This window comes from Phymastichus coffea, unplaced genomic scaffold (genome assembly GCF_024137745.1).
Source record: "Phymastichus coffea isolate CEN01 unplaced genomic scaffold, Cenicafe_Pcof_1.1 PCOF00006, whole genome shotgun sequence".
Taxonomy (NCBI): domain Eukaryota; kingdom Metazoa; phylum Arthropoda; class Insecta; order Hymenoptera; family Eulophidae; genus Phymastichus; species Phymastichus coffea.
The window spans coordinates 4,407,604-4,428,825 of NW_026706817.1; the positions used below are offsets into that span (position 1 = coordinate 4,407,604).

Sequence of the window (21,222 nt, forward strand, 5' to 3'; positions counted from 1 at the left end):
GAAATTTTCGACGGTTGGCGTTGTACAAAAAAATTGTTCAGACATCAGTCGTTTGGGACAATGGGGGCAACCTTTCTGTGAAATCCTATTTGACCTTGAGATTTTCAAGGTCATTTGAAGGTCAAAGTCATTTTTTGAATAGGAACCTATATTTTTGATCCCGGATTCGGAAAGAGCGGAAAATTCTACGTTCAGATAACGTATTATGTGTGGGGTGCAATTAACCACCCCCCTCGCCTAAGGTCATGTACGGGTCAAATTTATGATTTTCTTCATCTATGCACAGGGATGATCGGGCAAGAGTAAGGTTAATTGTAATAACCCAATAACTCGATAACCCAAATGACCCAATAATCCAATAACCCGATAACCCTAATAATTCAATAACCCCAATATCCCAAAAAAATTGTAGGGTCAAACAACAGTGACCTTGAGTTTAAACTTCAGGTTGATTTTCAAAGTCGACTTCATGTATTCAAAGCCTAATATTAAGCCTGTACTAACCTCACCCTTGCCTCGGTGGGATGGGGGGGGGGGGGGGTGAACCGCTCGCCCAACATAATACTTTATCTAAACGTAGAATTTCCCGCTCCTTTCGAATCCGGGATAAAAAATGGTGGTCCTTATTCAAAATATCTCTTGGTTATTAGGTTATTGGGGTTATTGGGGTTATCGAGTTATTGGGTATTGGAGTTATTGGGTTATTACAATTAACCTTACTCTCGTCCGATCATCCCTGTGCATAGATGAAGAAAATCATAAATTTGACCCGTACATGACCTTAGGCGAGGGGGGGGGGTTAACCGCACCCCACACATAATACGTTATCTGAACGTAGAATTTTCCGCTCTTTCCGAATCCGGGATCAAAAATATGGGTTCCTATTCAAAAAATGACTTTGACCTTCAAATGAACTTGAAAATGATCTCAAGGTCAAATCGGATTTCACAGAAAGGTTGCCCCCATTGTCCCAAACGACTGATGTCTGAACAATTTTTTTGTACAACGCCAACCGTCGAAAATTTCGGGGTGGTTCCTTTAAAATGGGACACCCTGTATACAGGGTGGTCCATTTTAATCAAAGGAGTCGAATAGCGAACTAAGAATGCATGACATCGAAAAATAACCTGCATAAAAGTTGTAGGAGACGAAGGGATCATTTAATGGTGACCTTGAAGTTGACCTGGAACTTGATTTTCTAGGTGCTTTGAGGGTTAACTTCAAAATTCCAAATAAATTAATTAAGGTACTATATGTGAGTTCTATCAAACTCCCAAAATCGTGTAAAAGTCATTTCTTATATTTTTATCTTCCAGTCGCATGACTTGACAAATAATGTTTCATGTCAAAGTTGCTCAAGTTAGATAGGGATCCATTTTCATGACATTATATTTGATATTGGTTCTCATGTTTGAGGTCATTTAAAGATTAACTGTAAATATATGAATACAACTGATATTTTTTATCTCGAATTGGGAAAATGCGAAAATTCTGCATTTAATCGAGATGACATACCTGAAGTCCGGGTTACATCCCTCTCTCTCTCTCTCCTCTCTATGATCATGAATAATAGTCATTTTCTGAAGGTCAAAAGAAAATAATAACTTCTATAATAGCTGTTTTATTATGGGAATTAATCTAAATATTTTTTACATAGTAGTTCAAAAAGCCAACATCAGCTCACTAGGAAAGTAGTGTGACGTCGGGGTCACTCTCAGGTACGCTTGGAGTAAGCGTAAACTCAGGGTTGCTCTGATTTGGCTATCGTGTAACACAGAAGCTGGGACGAGCAATATTGTTGCGTTGAGAAAACTGTATGCTAGCGCGGAATGTAATAACCAAATGTTATTACGAACACACCAAACTCACGCTTAATGTGTTCTTAAGGGACATTAATGAAAATTCACCAGACTCACGCTTAATGAATTTCCAAAAAAACGGATTGCTTAAAGAAAGAAAAGGATAGCCAGATATAAGGTTTTACTTACTTTTATTTTATTTAATTATTTATTATTATGGCTGCGCTCTCTCTGCTCTTTGACCTCTTTCTCTCTCTTTCTCTCTATTCTGGATGTAGTTGGGTGACTTCTTGATTGAATTTTGTCTGACTTCTTCAAAATTTTCTTCTCTGATGCTTCCTCCAGCACTCACTCACTGGTAGTCACTTCTTATTAGGCACTTCCTGGTACTCACTCCACTACCCTGCTCCAGTCTTGTACAGAGCTTTTTATAAGCAGCGGGGGATTGGGTGGAACTCCCTTCCCTCAGGCCCATGAAGCGATAACAGCCAAATTTTGTATTGGTGGGAAATTTTCTAATCATATCTAGAATTTCTTTATTGGTCTGTGGGCGTGAATTTTCAGAGAGAGAAAGGGCGGTCCCTTTTTAACTTGGGCAATTTTCTCCAGAGATGGCTCTCGGAGTGCCACTTTTAAGAGCAAGAGTAACGCTATAGTTTATAATTACTTCGACTAAATCGTACTAAACTTAGTTAATTTTAACGATACATACTGATTATTACAATAACTTAATTTAGAAAAATCCAAACCTTCTATGATTTATTATAAAATACATTATTGTTCTAATATAAAAGTATTTATTGGTTATTTGGTGACTAAAAAGATGCGCATTATAATAACTTACAAAATTCATGAAAATCTATTTAATATTACGGATATTTTCTTTAAATTCGGTGGGAAAAAAAAGATAAATTGCTTTTTATGAGCCCCTTCCATTATCAGCGTGATAACGTTTCACGATGTATACGCGAAGATCGTAGGCTCCTGTCAACACATGCGCGTGAGACAAAGCAGGATAGAGCGTCGATTGTAAGGCCGAGTACGCAGGCTCGGGCCACTATCAAAGTTTAAACATTTTATTTCGAACGCGTTTTCATCGTGGGAAATCAGGAAGGTTCCCACTCCGTTCGTCATATTTAATAATTGAATTAATCAAAAAAAAAACTACGTTACGGCTAGCCGTCACAGTAGCTTATAAAATTAATATTAAGACATTTTTTTTTCTTTTTTTATGCTGCTATATTACGTGATGAATACTAGAAACATTCATAATTCATACATTTTTACCGGTTATTCCTCCAATGTTCATGACCTGTATGTCAACAGAGAAATTCTATGCAGAGAAATCATGACGCATGAAAAGACTCCGACGATGCTACGAAATGCCGACATTTGTTACAAAATTTATTACAAAATGCATATACGTATATGTAATATATTTTCTCGATAATTGTAAGTATATAGCATTTCTAACGTTGTCGTTTATACGTGTACATATATCATGGCAGACACGCCTATTCGTGCCTAGTTACACGCCTGTTAGTAAACAATAGCTCAATCGAATCTAAATTCATACTGCTTGAATGACGAAAGATTGGAAACAAATGAATTAAACGAAAGAAGGAATGGAAAAGGAAAAGCCAAAATTGTCATAGCATTGGTAAGTCGGGACATATTATTTCGACTGCCTTTAAAACTGCTTCGCAAATTTCCCCGCGGTTACTATAAAGTTTAATACTTAATAGTATAGCAATATACGATCTTTAAGCTTATAAAATGTGTGTAGATGCGCCATCGCTTGCTCGTGTTCATCATGCCATAATTTTAATGATTATGTAAAATACTCGTACTAGATCAAAGATGTAAGAGAGACATTCAAATATTATACATAAAAATTATTTCCACTTAATTTATTATTGACAACGTTTCGCTGGTTTGTCTTCCAGACTCATCAGGTCCTTTATTCAATTTTACAATAAAATGGTAACAAATCGAATAAAAAAAACACACACCAACGCAACTGAAGAATTTTTCAAGATTACTCATCCATTGCTATAAGTCAGCAAAAATGTATTTTAAATTTTGTTAAATAAAATAAACAATATAGTTAAGTTACTACTCATGATATAATAGACAGCAATCAAAAAAAGCAATACAGAATGTAAGCAAAAAGTTAAACGTCACAAGTCAAACTGAGAAACAATGAGAAAAACACGCGTACAAAACAAAATTATTACTATTATTAATATATAGAATTATTGATACATTGCATAATTGATATATTTGCTAATAGTTCTATTAATATATAGAATTATTAGCAAAGTCTATTTTTAATAAAACAAGGATACAAAAATATTACATGGATCAATAGCTTATGAAATAATATAATATTACATAACCTGGATAAAAGTGCTATTATTATAATAATTTTATTTTTAAAACATCATAAAACTTTGTAAGTAATGATTACAATACAGGGTGAGTCATTTTAATTTCCCCAGTCTAATAACTTTTGAAACAAGCAAATTACGCAAAAATGTTTCAGACCAAAGTTGTAGGGGTTCAAGGGGGACATCTAGGGGTGACTTTGAAATTGACCTTGAGCTTGACCTTGACGGTTTTCTCAAGGTCATTTCTATTTTTTTAATGGAAACCCCTATTTGTGATCTCAGGATCAGAAAGAGTGGGAAATTTTACGTTCAAGTATCTATTTAGTTTTTTTTCATAAGAACATAAACAATATTTCAGTTTTTACTTAAGAAATTGAAGCCGCTTTCAAACATCAAAAGGTTTAACGAGCATCGAAGACCTTTGTCGTACTTCTATTCTCAATGTGAAGCAAAGGTCAAATTCTTGAAAATTCTCTTATTTTTGTTACATTTCGAGGCGAAGCTTTTATCGCATATGACCGTTGTTAAATAAACTTCCAAAGAATAAGGGACTGGCCATGTACTAACGATGCTGATGTTTAAGATCATAAACTTCCTATCTTTAGCACTACCCAGGAACAACGACGTGGACGTAATAGGATTATGTTCCCTCTGGGGTGCTTTATTAATGTGAGTCCCCTTGCCTCTCACGATTCGGGGTGCTTTATTAACGTGAATCCCCTTGCCTCTCACGATTTGGGGTGCTTTATTAATGTGAGTCCCCTTGCCTCTCACAATTCGTGATGAAACTAGAATAAACTTATTTCCTATCGGTTTTGCTCGAAATTATTACCATTTACGTCGATGCATTGCCTGAGCCTCTGTTCGAAGCTTTCAATAGTGCGCAGTAAGATATCTCTAGAGATTTGTCTACATGCAACTCTAATCCTTTCTATCATATTCTCCCTTGTTGTGGGCGCTTCGGCGAACACAGTATTTTTTAAGTATCCCCAAAGGAAGAAATCTGGGGAAGTTAAGTCCGGTGATCGTGCAGGCCAAGCAACTGGACCACCTCTTCCAATTCACCTTTGTTGGAAATTTCTATTTAAAAACTCTCGTACAATTAAAGCGAAATGCGGTCCTGCACCATCCAGTTGTATCCACATTCGACGTCTAGTCTCAAAATCTACGTCTTCAAGTAAAAGTGGGAGATGATCCCTTAAAAGTTCTAAAATAGCATTGCCGTTGACGTTTTCTTCAAAAAAGAATGGCCCGATGAGATGACCATTAACTATTCCACACCATACATTTACACTCCAACGATGTTGATTATCGACTGGTCTGTACCAGTGAGGATTCTGATCAGACCAATAATGACTGTTGTGACGATTCAATTGGCCAGTACTATGAAACGTAGCTTCATCAGAAAAAAGGACATAATTAAAAAAATTCGGATCCTGCAAAATCATCTGTAGAGCCCACCGACAGAAATTTACTCTGTTTCTCATATCATTAGCGTTTAATGCTTGCGTTAAGGTAATATGATACGGATGATATCTATTACTTCTTAAAATTCTAATAACGGTTCTCTGAGGTATTCCTGTTTCTCTCTCTATTTGTCGGCTGCTGATATGAGGATTTAGGTGAACCAATCCTAAGACAACCAAAACCCTAGCATCTCTATCATCATACTCATGTCTTGGTTGACTTCTTCGTAGATGCCCTTGTCGAGCTCTTTCTTCAAGACGATGAATGGTACGGTGATCAGGATGGCGCCTTTGTGGGTATCGAATTCGATACAACCTTGACGCTTCACGGTAATTACCTCTACATTCTCCTAAAATCCAAATCATATCAACTATCTCTGTTGGGGTAAAATCAGCCATATTTAAAAGATTTTTTCAAAAAACCTCAATACAAATCAACAAAGGCAAAGATCATAGAAAGATGATACAAATTAAATATTACTGAAAACAGAGGCAATATTGTCCAAATTAGATTTCATATGATCGATGGCAATAAGAAAGGTCTCTTATTCAAATATGAAGAAATAATGATAGTGATACAATGAACACAAGCATGGTTAAAACAAAAGTAATATTTAAAGCTTTTTCAAAATTGAAATCACGACTGAACGTATTGCGATTACTTTCTAAACGACTTCCAAATGTAATAGATTCTTCATTGAACATGAAATTTATCCTTATGTATTTAACTTTTACTCTTATTTCTTTGCAGAACATCAGATTGATACTGAAATAGTTTCATTAATTTAATAGACTTGTAATAGCAAATTATTAGCAACAACTTCCAATATTTGAAATTTATTAATAATAATCATACAGTCCGGTGAAAAATAAAAAAGGATAGGGAACGGAAACAAGAATAGTCCCGTAAAATTTAAAAAAATTAAATTTAAAAAATTTTAAAATTTAAAAAATTTAAATCCTGTAAAATTTCCTGCTCTTTCCGATTCCGAGGTCAGAAATAAGGGTTCCCAATAAAAAAATAGACTTGACCTTGAGAAAGCCGTCAAAGTCAAGCTCAAGGTCAATTTCAAAGTCACCCCTAGACGTCCCCCTTGAACTCCTACAACTTTTTTCTGAGTCATTTTTTCGTATTTTGCTTACATTGTTCGATTCTTGTTCCAGGATAGTTTTGACCTTAGCATGACCTTAAGGGTTTATTTTGACCCATGTTAAAAGATGTTATCTGGATGTAAAATTTCCCGCTCTTTCCGATTCCGAGGTCAGAAATAGGGGTTCCCAATAAAAAAATAGACTTGACCTTGAGAAAGCCGTCAAGGTCAAGCTCAAGGTCAATTTCAAAGTCACCCCTAGATGTCCCCCTTGAACCCCTACAACTTTGGTCTGAAACATTTTTGCGTAATTTGCTTGTTTCAAAAGTTAATAGACTGGGGAAATTAAAATGACTCACCCTGTATAAAAATCATAATTATAAATATATATATATACGAAGTGTGTTCAAAAAATACCCGGAATTTTTAAATTTCGCGGGTCTGGAAAGTCCGATTGTCAAAATTTTTTTTTTATTGTTTTGGTATACATGCCCCTGAAGTATGATAAAATCTTCAGCTATATTCACTGTTTACTTTGTCTGCGGTAGTCGCTAAGGTTTGACGTGTTTTTATGAGCTCAGCAATTTTCGTATTTTAAAAGAAATGGATCAAAGAATTTGTATAGAATTTTGCGTAAAAAATGAAATAAAGCATAACAAAGTGTGTGAAATGTTACAAAAAGCCTAGGGTGAGTCTGCTATGAAAAAAACAAGTGCTTACGAGTGGTATAAGCGTTTCCAACATGGCCGCGAAGACGTTGAAGATGACGAATGCTCCGATCGACCCAGCACGTCAAATTTTTTTTTCTTTCTATCACTACTTTGAAATTTTAGCGACAAATCTAGCTTTTAATGATTTTCTTTTCCTTGATGTAATTTGACTTAGAATATAATCAGAAGACTGTTAGTGCTCACTGGTTGCTACTGCTGCTATTGCTCCTGCTATTGTTGACGACTTTTTTTTGACGAGAATGAGCTCCACAGTTTATGGTTGCGATTGATGTAGCATTTGTCCTATCCCCTTCTTTGCTTCCTTCTCCGAATTCATCGGCGGCATATTAGCGGTGACTAATTCTGGAGCGACGGCAGCGGCGGCTGAGCCGGTGATTGAAAGCTCGACTGAGACCATTCCCAATACTTCTATCCCCTCCTTTTCTATTAATGAAATACCGTCGTGACCCCAAGGAAGCGTATCGGTGGTACCAGGAAGCAAGAACCGTTTGTCATCATGCGCACTGAGTACGACCTTTATCTGCCTCTCGCCGTATAACTCATGATGGCGAGATCTGATGGTCTTTTGCTCTTGGCTTAAAATCGCATTCTCACAAAGACACTTGACATAGTCGTCAAATACGATCGTAGCTTTCAATACGGAACTATTTAGACCTTTCGCCTTTTTTATTGGATTTCCATTGTGAATTCTAACGTAATACATTTTACTACTGAGTCCGGCAAACTCCAACATGATTTCACCTTGTTCTCATCTTTCATCAGTTCAACCACTTTTTTATTGGCTCTTGGAATATTAAATTGATTTTGTTCATCAAAATCTGAGGTATCAAATTCGTGAATATTTCGACGCATGACGTCATATAAGTCATAGTGGAATCGATACATGAAAGTTTTCGATAATTCTAAAACAGGAAGGCCGGTATATATGGGTTTTCTCACTGTTATTTCCTTGTTCGCAAAAGTTGAATCGACGCTAGTTTATCGTCAAAAATATCTCTATTTTGGAAATTTGGCCAAGCTATGTAACGATCCTAACTATGAGCTCCTAGACTATTTTTCTCATTTTCACTGTATTACGGCAACCCGCTTAACTCGCAACTCTACACCTATCAATTAGTATATTATACGGCGCCACCTCACTTACTATATGATTATATTAGAGCAAGAGTCAAATCTTATGTTCATATAAGGAGTGTGACGTCAATCTACTCATAGATATAGATATGACAATTTTTATTGTTCAATTAAAATGCATTATTTAAAGTAATTTCAATGAACCAAAGTAGTTTAAATATAGATTTTAGGGCAGAGATTATGATTATCATATTTTTAAATACTTTTACTATTCGATATCATTGAAATTTAATGCACGAATTTAATTTACTTATAGCTTTACAAATATTAATTATTGTAACAAAAGCGAATACTCTGAGCTCGAGATGCAATCCTAGGAAGATGAGTAAGAATTCGTTTTATTGATAGATAGTTTTATTATTATCAATAAATAAAAAATTAATAATTTTTTTAAACAAATAAAAGTATATTAATAGAAAGCATTGATTTTGTACTTACTGACAAAATTCTTAGAATAGATAATTTTTAATCAACCGATTTTATATTTACATTATAAGATTTGGCCATAAACATAAATGAGTTATTATTCAAATATTATTAAACAGTTTAAGTATTTCTTATTTGTAATGATATCTATAAGCGATAAGTTAATTTTCTATGTAAAAAATTGAAATTATTTTATTGAAAAAATTTGCGCTATTGAATTAACTGATTTTGTTAGTTAATTAATTTTAACTACGATTTTTGCGATAAGTGCGATTTATGTTTAAATTATCTATACAGTCGAACACCGATAATTCGAATGCCTCGGTAATTCGAATTCATGCGTCGCTCCCGTGACATTCCTACACTTATGCGTATAAAGAAACCTCGATAACACAGCTCCACAAAAAAAATGAAAGTATTTTCCCCGATATCTGACTGTATGTTCTTTATGTTTTTGAGGTCGCTGAATCCGAATCCGGGGTCCGTTTGACTCCATCACGTCAGGGTTAAGGGCATTTGAAGGTCAAATTGCGAATCGACCCGTTAAAAAATATAAAAAAAATTCATAATATATTTTTGGGATTCCTGATTCCAAATCCAATCTTTTTTGAACCTCAACATGTCAGAATCAAGGTCAAACGGAGGTCAAATCATTCAAATCGGATGATACAATATTTTTGACTCCAGATTCTGAAAGAGCGGAAAATTTTACGTCCGAATACGTAGTAACTTTTTTTTTAAACCGACTTCTGTAGGTCGCGTTGCGGTTATCCAAAATAAGACTTAGATATCTATTTTTGGAATCTGTTGGCAGCGGTTTTTTCCATGTGTTTGCATCCAGGACACCTCCCCGTGGTGACGGCGGGCAACGGAGTTGTCTCGCTATCCGGCAAAGTTCCTGGGTCATGATGCTCATGCCGTCATGGCAAACACACCGGAAAAACTTACGATGCAGGGGGTCAGAACCCCAGTATCGGCGGCTGGTCAGGGTGAGAAAGTGGGCCCGCAGGCGTCGTCATCATGCGACCGTAGCTTTGTTAAGTTGGCTAACTTGGCCTTACCAAAGTATAAAGCTACAAGTATAGCCAGAACCTCTAGACATGAGCATGACAACCCGGAAAAACCAAATTATTTTTGTTACGTTTGTGCTGCATACGCACCACCATATAGCCGGAAAAATATCACTCGTGCTGTGCGTACTGCATACAGTTATTGTTTTTCATCAGAAATATTAAATCAAGATGAGAATTGGGTTCCTCATGTCGTTTGTCTGCGCTGTCATAAAATGTTGCTGACATGTTATATGAAAAAGGACCTTTCAAAGTTGGAATACTCTGTATCAGTGACATGGAATATGCCACAAGCAAAACAAGACTGTTTCTTCTGCAATACCATTACTCACGGATACAATAGGAAAAATAAATCAAAAATCAAATATATTTTTACCGATATAGTAATTCCAGCTATTTTGATTTCAAAAAATAGTGGTAATGCCAAGAATCCTGTTGTAGACGTCCTGGCCAATGAAGAAATAGGTACCGAAGAAGTACAAACAGAGGAAAGTGACAGCGAGATAGAGACAGACAAAGGAAGTGAAAGTGACGACAACCAGGATGAAAGGAATAAGGAGCCTGCAAAATTTACGCAGAATGAATTGAGTAACTTAGGAAGAGAGTTAGGACTTTCAAAGGAAGCTCATGAACTTTTGGCTTCAAGGCTGAAACAAAAGAATCTTTTGGAAGAAGGTGTAAAGATTTCAATTTATAGGAACAGAGACCAAGAGTTTCGACGTTTCTTTACTAAAGATGATACAGTGGGATTGGTGTATTGCAATGATATCAACGGACTTATAAATAGTTTCAAAGTTAATGTCTACAAGCCGAATGAGTGGAGACTGTTTATAGATTCTTCTATTCGCAGTTTGAAAGTGATATTGCTCCACAATACGAATGTACTGGCTCCAATACCCATAGCTCACTCTACACTTCTCAAAGAATCTTACCAAAATATGAAAATTGTTTTAAAAAAAATCAATTACAAAGAACATCAATGGAGAATCTGTGGTGACCTCAAAATCATTGGAATTCTTCTTGGGATGCAGAACGGGAATATTAAATACCCTTGCTTCTTGTGCCTTTTTGACAGCAGGGATCGTCAAAATCACTACATCAAAAAGGAATGGCCAACGAGAAATTCTCTGCAGCCTGGATCGTCCAACGTCATTCAGCCGCCTCTTGTAGATACATTAAAAATTTTAATTCCTCCACTGCATCTCAAACTTGGTTTCATGAAGCAATTTGTCAGAGCTCTAGATAAAGATGGAGATTGCTTTAGATATATAGTGAAAAAAATGCCCAAACTCAGTGAAGCCAAGCTAAAGGCAGGCATTTTTGATGGTCCACAGATCCGAACGCTCTTCAATGATCCCAATTTTACATCTCAAATGACAAATTTAGAGAAAGCGGCATGGACTAGCTTCCATGCAGTTTCTAAGTATTTTTTAGGGAACAATAAAAGTCCGAATTATAAAAAACTAGTAGGTGTTATGATTGAAAACTATAAGAATTTAGGATGTAATATGAGCATCAAATTACATTTTGTAGACTCTCATATCGATTTCTTTCCAGAAAAACTAGGTGATTTCAGTGAAGAGCATGGAGAGAGATGTCATCAAGACATGAAAGATATGGAAAAGCGCTATCAAGGAACATGGGGTATAAATATGATGGCAGACTACTGCTGGAATTTAAAACGAGATATAGAAACAGGTCCAGTAACACCTAAAAGAAAACCATTACGTAGATCGTTTGAACAAAAGCAAGTCCGTTATCACAAACGGACATTAAATTAAACGGACATTACGATGTAATAAAAAGGACTAGCTTCGTGATCAGTGACTCAAAAAACATGAAGATCAACTGTCTAAAGAACCAGAATTCTAATCTGCGTTCAATGTTCCGGCCAAAACTAGATATCCAAGTCTTATTTTGGATAACCGCAACGCGACCTACAGAAGTCGGTTTAAAAAAAAAGTTACTACGTATTCGGACGTAAAATTTTCCGCTCTTTCAGAATCTGGAGTCAAAAATATTGTATCATCCGATTTGAATGATTTGACCTCCGTTTGACCTTGATTCTGACATGTTGAGGTTCAAAAAAGATTGGATTTGGAATCAGGAATCCCAAAAATATATTATGAATTTTTTTAAAATTTTTTAACGGGTCGATTCACAATTTGACCTTCAAATGCCCTTAACCCTGACGTGATGGAGTCAAACGGACCCCGGATTCGGATTCAGCGACCTCAAAAACATAAAGAACATACAGTTAGATATCGGGGAAAATACTTTCATTTTTTTTTGTGGAGCTGTGTAATTCGAATTCTCGTTCGAAATTTTATAGGTTGAATCATCGGAATATTCGAAAATTTGGTGTCCAAATAGTCGGTCAATTTGAATTGACCGACCACCAATTCAAACTTCAAAGACTGGCTAAATTATTTTTTGATTTTTTTCTAAAAAAATTCCTCACAATTCTAATAGAAATTTTAAAAGTGCAGTCATAACATGCAAGCAGAAGTTGAACTGTCACTGGGTTTATGGTATTATTCAACGACCTATCCAATACAATTCAATAAGCAGTTAGAGCCTGCTGCATTTCTATCAACAATTAAAAACTACGATTATCAAAGTAGTGCAATTATCATACATATATATTTACATTTCCACATACTGCAACGATTACCGAAAATCGTTCGACTCGCGTAAGGTTAACAAGCGGCTGAGCGGAATAGCCGCGATCGGTTCGAGAGAGAGAGAGGGCGCGTAGGGGCAATGACCGGGAGGGGAGAGTTCGGTAGGCAGTACGACTGTGACACTCAGTCTGTCAGCATCCCGCGAAATATCGTGCGAACTCTTGGCAAGTATTCCGCGAGTGAGATCCAAGGAGTGGAGAACTTAGTGGAAGCGGGTGGAGTGTGGAGTGTGCGTGCGCAGCCACAGCTGCAACAACCACAGCAGCAACAACCACAGCAGCAACAACCACAGCAGCTACAACCAGCAACAACAACCTCAGCAGCAACACCCACAGCAACAGTAATAACAGCGGAAGGGCAGCGAGCAGGGGAGCGGCAAATCAGCGACTCGCGTATCGGATACGGTTGGCCACCGTATCCTCAACTGTCTCGCGGTAGGTGCACCATTTCCGATTTTGTTGTTGTCGTGCGATTCCGCGCAGCGAGCGCGAAGAAGTAATTTATAGCGTGCGGGCGGTTAGTTCGCGTCGATCGCGATTTTCTCTCTCTCTCCCACCCAGCGTATTGTCAGTTGCGTTTGCGTGCGCAAGACTCTCGGCGAATCCCCCGTGTATCTATTTCATCGAATAAAGTGTTTAACTAAGATTCTTAATCGAGTCATTGTTTCGTATATCCTTTGTCCGGAGGTCGCGTTTGTTTACATTCGGTTCGAATTAGCCGGCAGTCTGGCACGGACCGCGTGGAGATAGCTAGAGGCGCATTGCAAGTCAAGTTTCAAGCAGCAGTCGCAGGAGCGCTGCTAAGCAGGAGCGACAGCGCCGCCAAGTGGCGAGTTGGGGAACCCAACTCGGATTGGCGAGGAGACGCTGCGCAGGCGCACTCACGGGCAAGGTAGGTTGACGTGCTTCGAGCACATAGATAACTAGGCGTCGTTTAGCCATCATATAGGTGCATTCTAGGGAAATTACAGGTTAAACGGCAGCCTGTTACAATACATTTATTATAAGTGAGACATATCCAACCACTAGTCAACATATTGGAACGTCTCATTCATTAGCTATTCGTAGTTGATGCACGAGACGTAACAATTGGTTCCGGTACGAAAATCAAACAATATATATATTATTATTTATCTAACAATTTCATTGTTACAATTTTTTTTTGCCATCTCAATAGGTAATTGTGCTTTTATATATTTCTACCATAACTTTTTTTTGCTAACAATAATTTTTCTTATATTTTCCCTGCTTCACTCTATTTTGATTTTGTCGAATTCCCTTTGTTTTTAAAAAAAAATGCCCAAATGAGCAAGATGTCCAGCACAACGAAGGACACATCATCCGTAATTAGGAAACTTAGGGATCACAAATTGATAAGAATCCAAAATTAGAAGACCTTTTAGAAAAAGGACTGGACAAATTAGCTTTCAAAAAAATTAACAAACTACGAAGATCGCCGACTAAGACCAAAGAAAAAATAGCAAAAAAAGAGAAAATCACAGGAGCAATAAAGAAAATCATACCAACAGCTGATAAATTAGTTGATTTAACAGAAAAGCAAACAAACATAACAGACTACACTAAGTCAGACAAATACTCACTATTAGACCAGACGTTTGACACATTTGACTCAGAAAAACACGATAGATATTCAGACATTGGAGGATTTTTAGGTGAACAAAGTCTAATATTAGGGACACCAAAGGATATATTATTCACCATAAACAAAAACGAAGAATCAGTCTACACACAATACGCATTATCAAAAATCTCTGACGAATCTATTAACCAACGCCAGAACAGTGAAGACTCAAAAAAAGACATTAGGCAAATAAACAAAACACAATACACAAAAGAAAAAGAGAGTGAAAGAAACACTCAGCAAATTCAAGGAAAACCAATTCAAGAAAACCAACGTATCACAAGCCCAGCAACAAACCCAATAAATATGGCAAATTCACATCCAATTAAATTATCTCTCAAAGAATTGGTAAATTATGTCCCGGATTTCGATAGAAAAAATATGCCGCCCGCAAAGTGTAACGGCGCTCATGCAGGATCTCCACATCACGGGGAAAAAGCGCCTGTGCGTCATGGACGAAACGGTCGACGGCGCCCCGCGCTATAAAATTGCAAAATTTTTCACCGCTGATCACGACGACGACGACGACGACGAGGACGACTAAGCGTCAGTTTTTTATAAATTTTTATACATTTATTTGTATTTTTTGTAGATTTTATATTTTGTTTTATTTTTTATATAATAAATAATTATTAATAATAATATGTCTTTTTTTATTTCAGCGATCAGACACACACACACACACGCGCCCGCGCGCACACATTGAACATCAAAAAAAAATTATTATTATTCGTTATATACCAATTATAATAAATATCTATGTATAATATTTATTATAATTAGTATATTTATTAAAATTTATTGTATTAGCGCTTGGGTCTTCCCCAGCAGCAGCCGCCGCAGCCGCCGCCCCCCCCCCCCCACATATCAATCGTGTAGCTAGTATACACAATACGGTATTGCCCGTAGTAACAGTGGCTGTAGCTCTAGCGGTAGAGCATCGGCCTGCGGATCCGGAGGACGCGCGTTCGATCCCCTGATCCGTCCGTTTTTTTTCAGATAAATCTAAGAATTTTTAACACACGCGCACATATGCGCGCACGCACAAACACACAAAATAAAAAAATCAAAACGCGTAACACAGACCGCGCGCGTAGTCCATAGGAATCAAATCAGTGAGAGAGGGGGACGTGCAGAGAACGCTCGCCACATCAGATCAACTCAGTAGGGATGATGGGGGGGGAGTGCGTAGAACGCACCGGTATACGCCACATCAGATCAACTCAGTAGGGGAGGAGGGAGTGCGTAGAACGCACCTGTATAACTTAGTAGGAGGGGGGGGAGGTGAGTCGACAGCGCACGGGCCGATCAGCGGGGGGGGGGGGGGAACATGCACACACTTCAACTCACACGCTTCAACTCAGTGAGCTGATACCCCTCTGAGTTGAGGCCCCTCTAGTTTACCTGTCACGGGCGAATCGATCGTTGAGTTCGATCGCCCTGTTCGCCTCTCTCTCTCTCTCTCTCTTCCGCGTGCCTTCCCCTGAGCCGCAGCCACATCGGTCTTGGTTGATTAAAACCGAGTATCGACGCACGATGTGGCTTTGTTGCAGGTTTGATTCCTGATCGGCGGAGATACCTGGCGTTGGAGGGATAGGGCAAGAGCGGAGAGCAGAGGAGGAGAGATAGAAGTAGTGTCGCCGTCATGAGTCGCACATGTGTGCGTAGCCGGCGGCGCTCGGCCGTTTTTGAGTACCTATAGGGAGGGGCGAGTAAGACTTCGCGGAAGGCGCGAGATCGCAGTCAGTGTGGCTTTGACCAGCAATTAATTTGGAGAGTTGAGCCTCGCGACCGAGAAGTGTGTGCGATAAGCGAAAGTATATCTAGTGAACGGAATAGAAAAGGAGGACAGGACCATCTGCATCCATCCAGAATCCCGCCTTTCGAGGACGACATCGTTGGCCCAGAAGACGCGGACTTCTGCAGCAGCGCTTCCTCCCAAGGTCAGGTACCCTTTTTGTTTCTCGGTACGCGCCTCAATTTCTCTCTCTCCGAGCATCGTATAGGCCGGACGCGGACGAGCGGTTGCATGCGTGAACTCGCATCGCCCTCGCGGAATTCGCGGGACAAGTTGTAAGGTGATGTTCTGTCTCCTGTGCGTTAATTCGCACGGAACGAACTTAGCCCGGACTCGGCCGACGCACACGTCAAACGCTGTATGTACGTTATTGTTGTAATAAAGTGTAAAATAGCTGAACTGATGAGTTTATTCTGTTTAACCTGTCTCTCTCGTAATTAGTTAAATTGCGATTATCGATATTACTGTTCGACATAGCCCTCGTTAATTTTCCGCGACGAAGCGATTGCGCCTTCCGAGCCTTTCCCCTTAAATAATTTGTGACGCAACGTTGTTCGGGCTTAAATTATTAACGTACGTGTTACATACCTACTGTTTGGAGTGAGTGCCTCGTCATTTGGTCGATCTATGCTTGTTTTCAATTCAGTATTTCTTCTATTGAAACGGGTCAATGTGGCAAACCGTCTTTTTCCTACTTCATCTATCTGCCCGATTGCGTCTTTCAAATCGTTGTAAATCTGTCTAGAAAAATCTTGTCTGCTAGTTAATCTTTCCATAGCCAATGTAGTTGCTTATTTTAAAGATACTGTTTGCGTCGTCATGTAGATCAAAGGTAAAAAGCCCGTCCCATTATTTCTTCTGTCGATGCTCCATTTTAATTATCATTGAGCCAAATTAATTCACATCGCAGTGTATGAATGCATGTTATCTTTAAGCTACGCAATACGTAGATAAATCAGCCATCAGAGGATTTCCTGGTTTTGCTCAACACAATCAACAAATTATGCAGTGTTTCGAAAGCTATCATAGACGCGTTCAAACCCTATAACGGTGTAGACTGGTCATAGCCTACATCGTGTGTCCCTTCCCTCTCTCTAACCTTGGCGAGGGCTCACGGCCGGCATCAGACACATTCTTATTCTTCATTGCCTGATGCCTGCCTTTGTTTTTCAGTGTTAGTACCTGAGCAAGAAGGGGAGAGAGAGCGCTCTACTACAGTGCGAGCCGGCTAGAGAGAGAGAGAGAGAGAGAGAGAGAGAGAGAGAGTACGTCTTAAGAATGCTAGACTATAGGCGCGCGGTATTAGCCGAGTTCAGCAGTGTTGCGTGCCTCGAATTAGGAAAGTGAGTGGTGGGAAAAGCTGTGAGAAAGAGCGGCTCTCACGCATTAGTCAATCGTCAACGCCACTCATTAGAAGAGAGAGCTCGCCACCAACGGCACGCATTGCCACCAGCAGAGTCGAAAGCCTTCCTTTGTTTGCCAGCCTATTAGAGTGTGAAATTTTGTTGTTGTTGTGAGAGCTGTGCCCATTTAGTAATTTATTGCTGCCGGTCCTTCTGAGTTTTCCAACTAGTCAACGGGGAGCATCAACTGTTTGCCTGCAAACTACTTCAACACCATTAATCAGGTCACCGATTCTTTTTTCTCTCTCTCTTAATCATTTTTCCTTTCTTTCTGGCATCCGCGACTTGCGTGCTGTATCAGGCTCTCACGGGCCTACACAGGTAGTTTATTTTATTGTCTTTGTTAATGAGTCGGTAAATAGGATGGCAAGGCGCTCACGTGCCGGTCATCCTATTTAATAGTAGTGTTAATTAAATTAAGATATATATATATATGTAATTTTCCCCGGCACTCGTGGTAGTGCCTTTGTAATAAAGTGTGTTATTTAGAACTTTGTAAAGTTATTTTGTTCACCTTTCCTTTTATGCTTTGCTGGGAGTAATACACTGCCTCCCTTGCCTTCCCTTTCTAAATCATTGGTAATAATATTAAAATTGTCGGCTATCAGCGGCCGACTTTATTACAAGCCCTACAATATAGAACTGGTATCGTAGTTTATTCATTACAGTTTCGTTATTAGTATGTCTATATCGATGATGAGATTGAGTATCAATAATTTTACCGCGTAGTGATTCACTTAAAAAATTACGAGCTAATTATCGAAATCTTTTTACTTAAACTGTAATATTTAGCGCATATTTTTCTCTAGTTTTGTCATTCGTTTTTTTGCACGACGCAAATCTTCGTCATTAATGCACAACTTTAAAGTAAATAAGTTATTGCTTTGTGCTAGTTTTCCCTTTTTCAGTGTCTCGACCTCATGTCTCTGAAATATGTCATTTGAATTTCAAAATACTATAACTTTCCCGCGTCGATGATTTGATCTTATAGCAACTCTAAAGTTTTAACTTGTATGGATGATGAGGACTTGCTTGTACGTCTGACAATTTCTTTTTTCGGATACATAAAACTAACTTATATTGTTTAAATTTATCGTACTCGTATTGTGATTTTCAACATTCTGTTCCAACCAAGTAACCTAACTTTTAATGAAATTAGCCACGTAAATCAATTATATACATAACTGGCTCCGATAAAATCTTTGAGCGTTCAATTGATTTCTTGCGTGTTTTTCTATCTCATTTAACAATTTTTGCTTCGGCCACAACTCGCGTTTCTCGAGTCTGTTAATCACCGAACGTTTGAATTTATTGGAATTTCCGACGTGGGCATCGTGTCATCAACGGAAATCACTACAAAGAATAATTTTCGTTTAGTCGGCCTTACTTTCTCGCGTACTAAATTCGATCTAAGTTTGTCGAATCCTAGGTTAAAACTGAATATATCCTCATTTCTATCTTAATATATTCTAAGCACGTACTCTTTTTCGTCGCAAATACTCCCTATGTCTTACTTATTCAATATTTTCTCACTTATGCACGTCTTCAGTACACATGGATCCTGCGAAATCTATCTATGCAAATTAATGTTCGTTTCACTGTTGAAATACCATTCAAGTGATATACCTCGCTTTCGCATTCTCGTCACTAAGATACCCGACGCAAGATAGTTATTAACTATGTAAATATTTTTTATTACTGTTAGTCTTGAGATTCCAAAAATATTTATTATTGAATTATTATTGAAATAAAGTTAAATTCAATTTTATAACATAAATATTTATCTATTCGAATTGTTTACGAAGTGATAGTGAGATTGAATAAAATGTTATTGACTATTATACATTATAAGTATTAAAAGAGTTAAAGAGTTATTTAAAAACCTCATAAGTCCGCAAAGAGTAATAAGCAAGGTAACAAAGCAGTAATGAATCAATTAGGTAAGTCCTGTTATTAAAGAAATTATATTAGAGAAAAAGGAGATATTTATATTTAACAAAATAACTGTAAGCCTTAATTGGGGAGTCGAGACTTTACATCACACTCTGCACGAACTCGGACTTCTTAGCAAATTTCTCAGCATTTATGTTTAACATAAATCAAGCTACATGGGAAAGATTTTCACCTAAAAATCATAGTGGTATTCTCATATTCCTATGGTACGTAATTACAGTCTTCTCCGCTCCAATATTTTCACGCCTAGATACATATCGTTTATATCTGCTTTCGTAGCCACGGAATACTAACGAAAAAGTAATAGAATGCCAAACAGTGATTTCAATATATCTCAACCATTTTTTAGTAAATTATTTAATGAAACACTGGTTTCAGTGGACACAAAAAATTAGTCTAGTTTCATCAGGCTTGTTTATGTTTTCGATACCGAAATAAAGAATATACCATAGTCGAGGTATCGAATTTTCTCGTGACACTTTTATTGTATTGATCTTTTGAAACAATATTTCCATCTCCTTATAATAAAGGATAGATAAACTAGGACTTTTGTCTATCTTTTTCTCAAATGAACGTAAGCGATTGTATGCGGTTACTCTACTATTAATTTTCGGCATCAAATCAGGTCTTCAGGGCAAGGCCATTGCCTAATCTTTATCTCTTTTTCTAGTAGTTATTTTCAAAATCATCATGCTCTATCATTCGCCTCATTTTTATTTTCAATTATCACAATTCCGAGAGTCTCGATATCAAAGTATCGTACTCATTTGTCAAAATTTGCGAGAGATTGCTGCTTGATGCTATTAATATCTACTGCAGACATTTACGTTACCACAAATGCTGAACGCGAGACTATAAAACAATAAGTGGCCAATTATTTTGACTCATAAGAAAGAACTTCTTAACTGATCCGCAGCGCCCTTCAAATGGTCTCGATTTTTGTCACGCTTGGCATCATCGCTAATGCCGTTTCGTACCAAAAAGTTTCTTTTTCTTTCATGTCTACTAAAATGAAGAAAAGAATGATAATACTTACGCCATTCCTTAAAAACAATTTGCTTCATACATTGATCTTGTACGTGGTCTATCCCTAGATATTTAAAACAAATGCCTATCTGTTTTACTAAAGTCTATTTATGTTTAGTGTGTTGCTTATCAAAGTCACGGCAATCCATTAGTACATGATTACCTCGCCTGCAGTGTAAATATGCTACACGTATATGAGCATCTTCTCCTAGTTAATCGCTCGAGCCCTGATTTGCCAGCGTACAAACTACAGCTGCTGTTGGATATCTACCGTGTTTTTTCGACGCGCTACCTTGTCTTTCGATTTCTGCTGACGACTATTTATCGATATTGAAGACATTTGAACACCGAGAAAAATTGGCTTTTCTGCTGAAAAATTTTCTTGGAAAAATTTTTCAATGAAATTATAAATTCTAACAGATCAGAATGACGACAGTATGCTGTTTTTATTTCGCTTGGAATCTTACTATAAGTATAGTTACACTTTCCAACAAATTCATGGTAACAAAATATTCTGGCAGGGTCAACGATTTTAATGCGATAATGCCATTGAATAATTTTGTAGTGAAAATAGCTAAGGGTATTTTTTTGGTTTTAAAGACGGTAAACT

The 21,222-nt window shown here is 37.7% G+C and overlaps 1 protein-coding gene across 2 annotated transcripts in view; it reads right to left on the reverse strand.

The window, feature by feature from the left end:
- The window catches only part of LOC131668316 (actin-histidine N-methyltransferase), a 572,960-nt gene that overhangs the window by 166,226 nt on the left and 385,512 nt on the right, over positions 1-21,222 (reverse strand). The gene's annotated exons all lie outside the window — the stretch shown is intronic.